The 10,640-nt window shown below is 41.0% G+C and overlaps 2 pseudogenes across 2 annotated transcripts; both read left to right on the top strand.

Moving 5' to 3' along the window:
* Nucleotides 1–2: 2 nt before the first annotated feature.
* LOC311133982 (transcription factor HES-5-like) lies at nucleotides 3–2,385 on the top strand (annotated as a pseudogene). The gene is made up of 3 exons: nucleotides 3–13; nucleotides 1,744–1,848; nucleotides 1,968–2,385. The product of its transcript is annotated as a transcription factor HES-5-like (transcript).
* A 6,886-nt stretch (nucleotides 2,386–9,271) lies between these two features.
* On the top strand, nucleotides 9,272–9,968 carry LOC311133835 (transcription factor HES-5-like; annotated as a pseudogene). The gene is made up of 2 exons: nucleotides 9,272–9,398; nucleotides 9,525–9,968. The product of its transcript is annotated as a transcription factor HES-5-like (transcript).
* Nucleotides 9,969–10,640: the final 672 nt, after the last annotated feature.

Raw genomic sequence — 10,640 nt, forward strand, 5'->3', positions numbered from 1 at the left:
GAATGGTGTTCAGGTAGCTACGAAAAATAGAAAATCCCTCAATGGAAAAGGCCGCGTCCAGAGCTTAGACGTTGCTGATGCCTGATTGATCATACAACGCCTCAATAGGTATTTTAAGTATCAACTAACCACATAATATGTTATAGCAATTTGTCAGTCGATGACACAGTCACCTCGCCTTAGATGTGGAACGCGTCCACTATCTATAGGGCACGTTCAGCAGGACGCAATGTTTTGAAACATTCAGATGCCTCTCTGACACGTAGAATAAGGAATCACATTGGCTCTATCCATGGCATTTCTATCTGCAACGTTCAAAAACGTTTGGCAACTGAACATAGCCCTGAACTTCTGTGATATTTGATGTAGGAAATCTCAGGTCTTCTGTGATATTTTCTGTAGGCCTACACATAAGTGAAGGCTTGTGAAAACAATAAACTATTTGGTACACATTTGATGAGCAACTAAAATCAATATCATATCATAGTAAACCTCCAGCACACAGTGGTGTAAAGTAACTAAGTTCAAATACTTTTAAGTACTACTTTTGGGGTACCTGTAGTTTGCTTTACTATTAATTTTTTTGACAACTTTTACTTTGACATACATTCCTAAAGAAAATATGTACTTTTTACTCCCATACACTTATTTCCACAATTATAACTGCCAAAACTTTTAACACATTTTAGATGTTTAGCTGTTCAGATGATTCAGAGAATATACATTTTATTTTTCAATAAATGTACTGCTTTATATATAATGTAATACTATTAAGTCCAAAACAACCTCAGTTTTCAGGCTTGTAAATTGTTGCTTCATTCCCTTCCTGAAGTGTACCTATTCCCCCACTAAGACTCACAGGTGCTGGTGGGACTGATGATGCTAATGACAATGAACTGTCTCTGCTCTCCAGAGCTTTCCCACACTCTGCCCATTGCGATAGCTTCAAATAAACAATTGAAGTGTGCCTTGTTAAATGCTAATTCATCTCTACACAAGCAGTTCCCAACAAGCCCTTTGGAATAAAGCTCATGAGTACAATATTTCTCAATGAAGAAATAGACACAAACATGTTCACTAGAGGTAAATGTTGTCACATGAGTTATTGGAACTTTCGTCACATTCACCACTGATAGATAGATAGATAGAGAGAGAGAGAGAGAGAGAGAGAGAGAGAGAGAGAGAGAGAGAGAGAGGCAGGCAGGCAGGCAGGCAGGTAGGTGGGTAGGTAGGTCATCACCTCAGAACTGCTGCACTCTGATGGAGTCACATTACCTGGAAGGTCATCTACTACAGACGGACAAATCTGAAAGGACTCCAATCAGATCAGTACTATGTCACTGTCTCAAACAGCTTTCAGTAAAAGTTACAACATTATGAGTAGCCTACCAGTATTTTAAAGATATGTGTCATCTCACACATATGTAAGTTATGGGATCAATGTCTGTGTCTTTTGATCCCAACATTAAGCAGCAGATCTGGGGGTCACCACTTTCCCAGATTCACACAGCGCTCTGTGAGTCACTCTCCATCACCCACCACCCCTCCACCTGTTCCCCTGAGAGTGACCATTGTCCCCCAGCAATAAGAACACTGAGCATGTGGCAGCTCCACATTTCTCATTGTCCTCCCAAGCACACCCATTGGCTACAGACTGTGAGAAACTCCAACAAGCCCAAGACACAGACATTCATATGCAGATTTGGGACTATATATAGGAGAGATGATGCTAGTATAAATCAGATTCACTCTGCACAGAGACCTCCACAGCACAGAGATCCAGCCTTGGCGCCTACAATCACTTCAGCAATGATCTACTGTAAGGAGCACCTGACTCTGACCAAAAAGGTACATTGAAGATTCAAATTTAAGGACCATTATTCAGTTTGATTAGATGTATTATTTGTTTCAATAATACCATATTCCAGAACAATGTTATTAATGACTCTCCTCGTCTCTTCTTGCAGCTAAGAAAACCAGTGTTGTAGAAGTTATGTAGAGATCGTATCAACAGCAGCATTGTGCAGCTCAAATCTCTCCTGGGTCCAGAGATCCTCAACCAGCAGCACGACTTCAAGCTGGATAAAGCAGACATCCTAGAAATGAGATTTTGCTTCCTGAGACGACAGCAACAGTACCAGCCAGTGAGCTCCTCCTCCTGCTAAGCACCTGTCAATCAGGGCTACTCCAGGTGTGTCCAAGAGATTTTGCACTTCCCGTCCAAGGATGAGGTGAAGACACATCCCAGAGAAGACTGCTGAGCCACTTCCAGAGCCTGCAGCCATCCTCTGATAAGAACAGGAGGGAGAGTGACCTGCCTCAGCTGAGTCCCCCACCCCAGCACAGTCCAGTCCAGTCAACAGCCCCCTCTGGAGGCCCTGGTAGAGTCCTACAGACTGGATCTCCACTCTCGGACAAACAAAATGGATCATGTTGGTCTTACATTAATGTTGTGGACAGTAATGAGAATAGAAAGAGACATAATCTTCTACTTATGCAGGACATTTCAAAGTTCTGTTTTGACTGTGCTTGTTGTTTTTTCATTAATGTGTGAAAAAGCCTTCCTAATGGAAGTTAATATTGATATTACCTTTTATATTTTCCTCTGTGAGGAAATATCATCACTTTTCATGTAACATGAGTATCATGTAAATTTATTCTTACTGTGTAAGACGAAATTCCTCAATCTGCTAAGGGTGGTTTATATTCTGCACTGTTCAGAAAATGCAAAACAACCACAAAGGAACAATTTATTTCATTATTTAAAAATGTTTCTGAGTGAATTTATCTTCTTTGAAGATTTGTCTTGAATTATCATTCATAATTGACCCATTATAGTCTATTTATTACCCACATTGGGTAAGAAAGCGCACAAAGAATGTTTACATTCTTGAATTATGCAACAATATCCTTCTGTGAAGGAATTTCAGAAAATATGTTCTTGTTTATGACTTACAAATCTTTAATTGATTTGATTGATATTCAAGCCTGTTTTTTTTGTGATTCACTACCAATGTTACAGCTTTTAAATGCTCATATTATATTGAGATATGTATCTAACAAATGCATTTGTCTATACAGTATGTTTCTTCTATGAAGATTTCATATAACCCACACTCTATGATGTGTCTTGAAGATGTTTTCAAGCAATTGCAGGGATGTTTCATCACATAGTTTAAGAAACATATTTTCTATATGATTATTTTTTTTATTATTCAGTGTATCTGATTGTTTGTGTGGTTTATCAAAATCCTATACTTTGCATTAGAGTCCAAGTACTGGTCATTTGACATCCTAAAATCTTAGATCCAAGGAAGAAAGATGCAATGGTTTATGAACGTCATCAATAAATATACGATTGTCCTGTAGTTACAGTGCCTTCAGAAAGTATTCATACCCCTTGACTTATTCCACATTTTGTTGTGTTAAAGCCTGAATTGAAAATTGATTATATATATATTTATTGTCACCCATCTTCACACAATACCCTATAATGACAAAGTGAAAACATGTTTTAGAAATGTTTGCAAATTTATTGGAAATTAAATACAGAAATATCTAATTTATTTTACATAAGTATTCACACCCCTGAGTCAATACATGTTAGAATCATCTTTGGCAGCGATTACAGCTGTGAGTCTTTCTGGGTAAGTCTCTAAGAGCTTTGCACACCTGGATTGTACAATATTTCACATTATTATTAAAATAATTATTCAAGCCCTGTCAAGTTGGTTGTTGATCATTGCTAGACAGCTATTTTCAAGTCTTACCATAGATTTTCAAGCCAATTTAAGTCAAAATTGTAACTAGGCCACTCAGGAACATTCAATGTTGTCTTGGTAAGCAACTCCAGTGTATATTTGGCCTTGTGTTTAAGGTTATTGTCCTGCTGAAAGGTGAATTTGTCTCCCAGTGTCACGCCCTGATCTTTAATGCCTGTTGTTTCTTGTTGGTTTGGTCAGAGTGTACATTCTATGTTTGTATATCTATGTTGGCCGGGTGTGGTTCCCAATCAGAGGCAGCTGTCGATCGTTGTCCTGATTGGGGATCAGACTTAAGTAGCCATTTTGCCTACCTATGTTGTGGGATCTTGTTTCTGTGTGTTTGGCTTGTTTGAGGTTTAGCCTTTAGAACTTCACGTTACGTTGCTTTTGTTGGTGTTTATATAATAAACGAACATGTACGCATACCACGCTGCACCTTGGTCCAATCCTGTACTCTACGAACGTGACAGAAGATCCCACCACCAACGGACCAAGCAGCGTGCCCAGGAGGAGCAAACACCTTGGACACAGGTGGGGAAGACACTTTGGTCTTGGGAGGAGATATTTGCTGGTAAAGGACCCTGGGCGAAGGTAGAAGCCCAGGTAGGAGAGGATCAACGGCGACGCCAACGGTGCCGACGACGAAGGAAGCCAGAGAGACAGCCCCAAGAACATTTTTTGGGGGGGCACACAGGGTGGTTGGTGGAGCCAGGGGGCAGACCAGAGCCAACTACCAGCACTCGCTGTAAGGAGCGTGTGTTCATTGAGGAACCAAGTTATGCTGAGATACGCACTGTGTCGCCAGTGCGCCTTCACAGCCCAGTGCGTCCTGTACCAGCGCCCCGCACGTGCCGTGCGAAAGTGGGCATCCAGCCAGGACGGGTTGTGCCAGCTTTACACTCCAGACCTCCAGTGCGCCTCCACGGTCCAGTATATCCTGCGCCGGTTCTACGCACTGTGTCACCAGTGCGCCTCCCCAGCCCGGTACGGCCCGTACCTGCTCCCCGCCACAAACCAGTGGTGCGTGTCATCAGCCTGGTACGCCCTGTGCCTGCTCCTCGCACCAGACCAGTGGTGCGTGTTCCCAGTCCGACACGGCCCGTTCCTGCTCCTCGCACCAAACCAGTGGTGCGTGTATCCAGTCCGGCACGCCACGTACCTGCCCCCCGTGCCAAACCAGTGGTGCGTGTCGCCAGTGGTGCGTGTATCCAGTCCGGCACGGCCCGTGCCTGCTCCTCGCACCAGACCAGTGGTGCGTGTTCCCAGCCTGGTGCGGCCCATGCCTGTTCCTCGCACCAGACGAGTGGTGCGTGTCCCCAGCCCGGTACGGCTGGTGCCAGAGCAGTCCGCTCCACCGGTGTCCAGTCCAGCTCCGGTCAGCTGCTCCACTCCAGTGCCAGAGCAGTCCGCTCCACCGGTGCCTAGTCCAGCTCCGGTCAGCTGCTCCACTCCAGTGCCAGAGCAGACTGCTCCACCGGTGCCCAGTCCAGCTCTGGTCAGCTGCTCTAGTCCAGAGCCAGAGCTCTATGGCTCTATTCCGTTTCTTTTTATCCCCCCAAAAACTCCCTTGCCGATGACAGGCATACCCATAACATGATGCAGCCACCAACATGCTTGAAAATATGAAGAGCGGTACTCAGTGATGTGTTACAGTGAGGGAAAAAAGTATTTGATTCCCTGCTGATTTTGTACGTTTGCCCACTGACAAAGAAATGATCAGTCTATAATTTTAATGGTAGGTTTATTTGAACAGTGAGAGACAGAATAACAACAAAAAAATCCAGAAGAACGCATGTCAAAAATGTTATACATTGATTTGCATTTTAATGAGGGAAATAAGTATTTGACCCCCTCTCAATCAGAAAGATTTCTGGCTCCCAGGTGTCTTTTATACAGGTAACGAGCTGAGATTAGGAGCACACTCGTAAAGGGAGTGCTCCTAATCTCAGTTTGTTACCTGTATAAAAGACACCTGTCCAAAGAAGCAATCAATCAATCAGATTCCAAACTCTCCACCATGGCCAAGACCAAAGAGCTCTACAAGGATGTCAGGGATAAGATTGTAGACCTACACAAGGCTGGAATGGGTTACAAGACCATCGCCAAGCAGCTTGGTGAGAAGGTGACAACAGGTGGTGTGATTATTCGCAAATGGAAGAAACACAAAATAACTGTCAATCTCCCTCGGCCTGGGGCTCCATGCAAGATCTCACCTCGTGGAGTTGCAATGATCATGAGAACGGTGAGGAATCAGCTCAGAACTACACGGGAGGATCTTGTCAATGATCTCAAGGCAGCTGGGACCATAGTCACCAAGAAAACAATTGGTAACACACTACGCCGTGAAGGACTGAAATCCTGCAGCGCCCGCAAGGTCCCCCTGCTCAAGAAAGCACATATACAAGCCCGTCTGAAGTTTGCCAATGAACATCTGAATGATTCAGAGGAGAACTGGGTGAAAGTGTTGTGGTCAGATGAGACCAAAATCGAGCTCTTGCACAAAGTGAGTCCATGCAACTTATGATGTGACTTGTTAAACACATTTTTACTCCTGAACTTATTTAGGCTTGCCATAACAAATGGGTTGAATACTTATTGACTCAAGACATTTCAGCTTTTCATTTTTATTAATTAGTAAAAATGTCTAAAAACATTATTCCACTTTATGGGGTATTGTGAGTTGGCCAGTGACACAACATCTCAGGCTGTAACACAACAGAATGTTGAACAAGTCAAGGGTTGAGAATACTTTCTGAAGGAACTGTATGTAATATTCTGTGTTGATTAATTTAGTTGAATGTTTAGAGGTATGAGATATGTACTGTACATTTTCCCTGACAGCCAAAAGTACTCGTTACATTTTGAATGTTTAGCAGGACAGGAAAATGGTCCAATTCACACACTTATCAAGAGATGGACTCACTAAACACATACACTTTGTTTTTAAATGATCTCTGATTGTTGGAGTGTGCTCCTGGCTATCCATAAATAAATAAAACTAGAAAATGGTGCTGTCTGGATTAATTAATGTGAGGAATTTGAAATTATTCATACTTGTACTTTTGATACTTAAGTATATTTTAGCAATTACATTCACTTTTGATACTTAAGTATATTTAAAACCAAATACTTTTAGACTTTTACGCAAGTAGTATTTTACTGGCTGACTTTCACTATTACTTGAGTCATTTTCTATTAAGTTATCTTTTACTTTTACTCAAGTATGACAATTGGGTACTTTTTCCACCACTGTTTGCATGTTAGTCTGTGCAGAAGTGCTTACTTGTGCAATGTCATTACAAAAGGCAAATATACTATTTTTACATTTGTCAAATGTATCTGTTCTGCATTGTTCCATAGATTACAGGCAGTTCTGTATCTTGAGTTAGCTAATATGTTGATGCGTGGTAGAGTTTCTAAGTGTTTTACAAAAATAAAGCTTATTGATACCCTCATCTTATCATAGTCAAATGGGAAGACAGAGAGTAAGTAACCTTCTTTGTCTGGGACTGGACTCAACTGCATAACTAATGTGATGAGTAATAAGACACACTTCTATTGTTCCTCCATTGAAAGCAAAGCAGTGAATGGAGAGAGTGTGGGAAACCCAGGAAAACTCACTCACAGAGCCTCTTAAGGACAATACACTCAGACCCCTACTTAGGGGGGTCAAGGGATAGGGAGAGGAATTTTGATTGTTATATTTCATTATCATAGGCCTATGTTTAGTAAATGTTCACATAATTTCGCAAAACAAAAAAGTTAATAAAGTCTGGTGAAAATCATAGATTTCATAGTCTTATTTTGAAATGTATTGTTACAGACCTTATACTAATGCTAATGAAAAAAGGTCAATAATAATTTGCCGTATGGTTAACCCTTCAGGATTTTGAATTAAACTTGTTGCCTCTTGTATAGGCTACCGAGACTATGACTCGGTAGCCTACACAGGCCGTCATTGTAAATAAGAATTTGCTCTTAACTGACATGCCTAGTTAAATAAAGGTAAAATAAATAAATAATCAATTAGTCAAAAATGTGTGTTTATCACCATCTAAATTGACAAATATCTAAGAAACCAACTTTACCCCCAGGGGCTTGATGGGAACTGCTTGTGTAGAGACGATAGCATTTAACAAGGCACACTTCTATTCTATTCACTTCTATTGTTAAGTGGAAGCTCTCTCAATGTGCAGAGTGTGGGAAAGCTCTGGAGAGCAGAGTCTCAGTTCAGTTTCATGAGAATTATCATAATCAGTCCCACCAGCACCTGACTGTCTGGGGAACACCCAGAGCCACTGGGGAATAGGCACACGTATAGAGGGGAATTAAAAAATAAACAGTGATTTGCCTATTTGGTTAAGTACATTTTTAACACTATTCCTATCTTTATGGAAGAAAATCTTATATAATATAATCTTATTATTGTAATAACATCATATGTTTCCTTTCAAATATAGCTATTGTCTAGGACAAAGAGAATCAATATCAGCTCAAATACCATTTAGAAAACAGATTGAATTGCAGACATTGACTTGGACTAACTTGGATACACGGTCTGTACCTATAAGAGTATGTGTTGAACCAGCCAGTGCAGGAGTTTCCCTCCAGAATCCAGATGGTCTGTGATGTCAGGCTCTGGCTATCGTACACCACAGAGCCAATAACCATCACTAATGGTCCACTAAACAGCTTTTGTAGTGCATTGATCACAGCACACAGGACTCAGTGTGGGAAAATCAGATCAGCTCTCTACTACAGAGGACACATCTGCTACCTCCGGACTTCCAAAACTGTAAGTGTATTCCCTCCACTCCGAATAATAGGAACAGTATTGCAACATTTCTCTCAAATAGTTATGAGAAATGATGATGAAGTCACGCCAATATCGATCTACATTTTGCTCATATTGCTATTTTCTCTGTCTTCTATAAGAATTCAACCCATTATACTGATTATGCTGACTTCATAATAATAACAAAAAACATTTAGCATGAATAATTCTGAATGAATCTCAAACGTGTTAAAACTTTTTACGGATAAAGCAAACACGCAAACAAGCTAAAATACTGAATTTGCAAACGGCAAACAAGCCGTTTCTCTATTCAGGAAAACAAATAAAGAGGTAATATTCATAATGCAGTCACCAAATACGATACGGTAGGCTATGAATCTTCCAATAAAATGTATAAGAAAGTAGTGTAAGTTTTAATGCAGAAGATATGTGTCAGTCCCGCACGTGTACATTTTGATGATGAGTGTATGCACTGTCTGTGTCACTGAGCCATTAGGCAGGAAATCTGGGGGTCACCACTTTCCCAGATTCACACAGCGCTCTGTGAGTCACTCTCCATCACCCCCCACCTCTCCACCTGTTCCCCTGAGACGTGACCATTGTCCCCAGCATTAAGAACCCAAGCTACCCCATTGGCTACAGACTGTGAGAAACTCCAACAAGCACAAGACCCACACATTCATATGCAGATTTGGGACTATATATAGGAGAGATGAAGCAAGTAGAAATCAGATTCACTTTCTACACAGAGTCCTCTACAGCACAGAGATCAAGCCATGGCACCTACAATCACTTCAGCCATGATCTACTCTAAGGACCACCTGACTCTGACAAACAAGGTAAATTGAAATTACAATTTGCTTTATGATTTGTTTCTTGATAATAGAAATAAAAATAATATTTTTATCACACCTCTGATATATTTTAGAACAATGTTATTAATGACTCTCCTTATCTTTTTGCAGATTAGAAAGCCAGTGGTGGAGAAGTTACGCAGAGATCGTATCAACATTAGCATTGAGCAGCTCAAGTCTCTCCTGGGTCCAGAGAGCCTCAACCAGCAGCCTGACTCCAAGCTGGAGAACGCTGACATCCTGGAGATGACAGTTTGCTTCCTGAGATGACAGCAACAGTACCTGCCAGTGAGCTCTTCCTCCTGCTCAGCACCTGTCAATCAGGGCTACTCCAGGTGTGTCCAAGAGATTGTACACTTAGTGTCCACGGATGAGGTGAAGACACAGTCTCAGAGAAAACTTCTGAGCCACTTGCTGCTGGACCTCCAGAGCCTGCAACCATTCTCTGATAAGAACAGAAGGGAGAGTGACCTGCCTCAGCTGAGCTCCCCAGCTCAGCACAGCGTCAGCAAAGAGAAGAGTCAAGTCATCAGCGCCCTCTGGAGGCCCTGGTAGAGTCCTACAGACTGGAGCTCCACTCTCAGACAAACACAATGGACCATGTTGGTCTAAGAATAATGTAATGGATGTTAGACAGTAATGAGAATAGGAAGAGATCTTCTTCCTTGTCGGCTCATGCAGGACATTTCCAAGTCCTCATTACAGAGAATTTCATCCTTATCTTCTGCATTTGCAGGAGTTTATTCTATAAGTTTTGGTTTTAATGAAAAGGGCATTGAACAATATCAATATTTGAATGTTCCCCTCTTGATTACAAGAGGATCAATTGAATATTCTGTTTTTATTTTCGTTTCACGAATAAGTTTATATTTCATTTTTATAAAGTGAATATACTGTGTATTTTTCCCTGTGGGGAGTGTTTTTAAAAATAATTTATGAATTGGTGTTCACTGTCTTCCTAGTGGAAAGATTAGTAAAAAAATGTCATTCCTATTTGTACTGTTTTGATATTGATATTAAAACATACAAACAGTATCATATGTCATAATTATAAAAAATGATATCTGCATTTAAGCCAGAATAAGTTTCTTCCTCTCGATTGCGAGATGAGTTAAAACATGTGTACTGGTTTGTGTCACTATGTGAGTGTATCAGTATCACTCGCCTTCCGAGAAGGTATTGTTAAGCTTGAAAATATGTTTTCAAAATGAATGTAAATCTTCAAAT

The sequence above is a fragment of the Coregonus lavaretus genome (genome assembly GCF_964263955.1).
Source record: "Coregonus lavaretus genome assembly, chromosome: 8".
Classification (NCBI taxonomy): Eukaryota; Metazoa; Chordata; class Actinopteri; order Salmoniformes; family Salmonidae; genus Coregonus; species Coregonus lavaretus.